The sequence below is a fragment of the Arachis hypogaea genome, chromosome 14 (assembly GCF_003086295.3).
Source record: "Arachis hypogaea cultivar Tifrunner chromosome 14, arahy.Tifrunner.gnm2.J5K5, whole genome shotgun sequence".
Classification (NCBI taxonomy): Eukaryota; Viridiplantae; Streptophyta; class Magnoliopsida; order Fabales; family Fabaceae; genus Arachis; species Arachis hypogaea.
The window spans coordinates 80,702,855-80,706,383 of NC_092049.1; the positions used below are offsets into that span (position 1 = coordinate 80,702,855).

The following is a 3,529-nucleotide window of genomic DNA, read 5'->3' on the forward strand; positions in this document are numbered from 1 at the left end:
GGGATTGGGAATTTGTTCATTTTTAGAGAGAATTGGTGAGCCAAGGGATTGGGATCCAATCATATAAGATTGCCAAGCAAAATTCAATGAATGCATTGCTTGAGGAAGAGATAAACATGTTTTGATTCGGAGATCTCAATATCTCCTTTAACCCAATGAATCCCCCAATTCTGATTTCCACTTTCTCTTTACATCCTGCAATTAAATTCATGCAATCACCCCCATTCCCTTTAATTTCAGCAATTTAGTTTCTGCTCTTTAATTCATGCAATTTAAGATTCCGCCATTTTAATTTCTTGTCATTTACTTTTCCCGCCAACTTTACATTCCGCAAATTCTCATCTCAATCTTGATTCCGCTCAACTAGAACACACTTCTAATCCGAATTGCTCACTCAACCAATCCTTGTGGGATTCGACCTCACTCTATTGTGAGTTTTTACTTGACGATAACCGGTGCACTTGCCGGAAGGAATTTTGCCGATCGTGCAATTTCCTAAATCGTAGCATAACTAGTTTATGTGCATCAAGTTTATGGCGCCGTTGCCGGGGATTGGTTTTCGATTGACAATTCTCCAATTGGAAGTTAACTAGATTGAGCATTTTTTTTGTTTTGATTAATTCAGTACAAGTTACTTGTTGAATTTTAATTTCTGCACCTTGTTACATGCTTTCTTTCTTTATGCCTTTAAAATTCAAGCAACTAACTCACTGACTCACTAACTGTTTGAATTAATTCCTCAATTGCTCTAACCATACTCTTCCATTAACCAAGAGTATTTCACTTGTTTGTTGCTTGTGCTGTGTTTTTATATGACAGGTAGGAGAGGAGAGACATCAACTCCTCCATATACTGAACCAGAGAGGACCCTTCATAGACTGAGAAGGGAAGCAAGAGGGAAGAGAGTACTGGGAGAAGAAGAATCTGAAGGAGAATCTGAGGACAATTTTGAGGAAGCTCTAGATCTCAACATGGATAGAGAAGTTCACAACCATGAGAGAGCTGATGGAAACCATGCCATTCCTGAGAGGAGGGTTCTTAGTTCATACATAAACCCAACCTCTGGGAATTGTGGTAGTAGCATCCAGAAACCACCCATTCAGGCCAACAATTTTGAGCTCAAGCCACAGCTAATATCACTTGTGGAGAATCATTGTTCCTTTGGTGGAAGTGCTAATGAAGACCCAAACCAACATCTCACAAAATTCCTGAGAATTTGTGACACTGTGAAGTCCAATGGAGTCCAGGAAGATGCCTATAAACTGCTTTTGTTCCCATTTTCACTTAGGGACAAAGCAGCTAAGTGGCTGGAATCATTCCCAAGGGGGAGTCTAACAACATGGGATGAGGTGGAAAGCAAGTTTCTGGCACGTTTCTACCCTCCGCAAAAGGTCAATAGGCTTCGATCTGAGGTTCAGACTTTTAGACAACAAGATGGTGAAACTCTCTACGAGGCATGGGAGAGATTCAAGGACTTGACAAGGAAATGCCCACCAGACATGTTCCATGATTGGGTGCAATTGCATATTTTCTATGATGGACTCTCTTATGAATCAAGGAAGGCTGTAGACCATTCATCAGGAGGTTCTTTGAACAGGAAAAAGACTGTGGAAGAAGCCATTGAAGTGATTGAGACAGTGGCTGAGAATGAGTACTACTATGCATCAGAGAGGCACAACACTAAGGGAGTCATGGAGCTGAACCATGTTGATACAATTCTAGCCCAAAACAAGGTGTTTGCCAAGCAACTAGTAGAGCTTACCAGGCAATTAGAAACAAAGCAAGTAGCTGCAATACACACACAAGATCAAGAGGAAGTAAGCATTGAAGGAGGTGATTGGGATGAGGCCAATTATGTGGGAAACCAACAAAGGCAATCATATGATCCACATTCCAACACTTACAACCCAGGCTGGAAAAACCACCCAAACTTTGGGTGGGGAAACCAACAAACCCAACCACAAAACCACAAACCTTACAACCACAACCAACATAACAATCCCACATACCAAAACTCCAACCAAAGATCATACCAAGCCACACAAAACACTTACCCTCAACCACCATATCATGGCCAAAATAATCAACCTACCCAACCTAATCCGAACCAACAATTTCAAGATCAATTAAACCGAATTGAAGGAATGATGGCAACCATGAGTCAAGACATAATTGAATTGAAAAGCTTCAGGGATGATGTGAGAACTACCTTAAGAAACCATGGTGAAAAACTCAAGAGGATGGAATCTCAAGTAGGAGAGCTATCTCAACAGGCCCCCAAATCAACTGCAGTGTTCCCTAGTGACACAGAAAAGAATCCTAAAGGGGAACAAAAGAGAGTAAGATGGGAAGAATACAAGGCCATCACCATATTGAAGGAAGTCTCAGAAGAAGAAAGAATCAGGGCCTCAGAACAGGAGCCAGAAATCTTGAAGGAAGGTGTGGAGGAAGCTAAGCAGGAAAGTGAAACTGAGCAAGCCAAGGAACTGCAAAAGGGCACAATGGAAACATACCAACCAAAAGCACCATTTCCTCAGAGGTTAGGAGGAGGTGAAAAAGGGAAAACATATTCAAGGTTTTTGGAGACATTTAACTCTCTCCATATCAATATCCCCTTTCTTGAGATTCTCCATCAAATGCCTACACACATCAAGTATTTAAAGGAATTGTTGAGCAAGAAAAGAGTTTTGAAGGGAGGACAAACGGTAATAATGAACAAAGAATGCAGTGCTCTCATCAAGAAGGACACACTCTCTAAGAAAACGGACCCAGGAAGTTTTCATATCCCTTGCATCATAGGGGAAACAAAAATTGACAGAGGATTCTGTGATCTAGGAGCGAGCATAAATGTGATGCCTCTAACTCTTATGAAGAGGCTACAACTGAATGAAGTGAGATCCACTGATGTAATCATACAACTGGCTGACAAAACTCAGAAGCAAGCTGAAGGGGTAGTTGAAAATGTGCTGGTGAAAGTGGGGGATTATTACTTCCCCACAGACTTTGTCATTGTGGACATGGAGGAAAGCTACTTACACCCTATCATTCTGGGCAGACCATTTCTAGCCACTACTAGAGCGCTCATAGATGTAGAACAAGGAGAGCTAATTCTGAGAATACATGATGAACAGCTCATTTTCAAAGTTTTCAAACCTGCATCTGAGCCTGAACCAGAACCTGAAAAGCCTAAGGATGATAGTAGCCATCTGTGTTTGGAGGAAAGTAATCCAGCAGCTGAAACTCTAAAACAGTCCTTGGAAGGCAAACAAGAGTTGCAAGAGTTAGAGCCACAAGAATCAGTGGAAACAGATCAGAAGGATCCTCCTGACATAAGGGTCAATGAAGAAATCCTCAAGAGAAAGGGAAGAGTGATAGGGAGATTGCCAAGAGGATGGAGAAACAAGAAAATTCCCACTGAAGGTTTTTCTCCGGGAGATAACGTGATATCAAGTCATTATCTGCCAATCCCACCTGGCCTCAAAACCATTCCTTCCCAGCTCCCTCAAGTGTTCACAATCAGGAAAGTTCT

At 41.6% G+C, this 3,529-nt stretch overlaps 1 non-coding gene across 1 annotated transcript; it reads right to left on the bottom strand.

Annotated features, from left to right (window-relative positions):
• Positions 1–1,397: 1,397 nt before the first annotated feature.
• LOC112746077 (small nucleolar RNA R71) lies at positions 1,398–1,501 on the bottom strand. The gene has a single exon (XR_003173977.1). It is a non-coding gene; the product is annotated as a small nucleolar RNA R71 (small nucleolar RNA).
• Between the last annotated feature and the right edge of the window lie 2,028 nt (positions 1,502–3,529).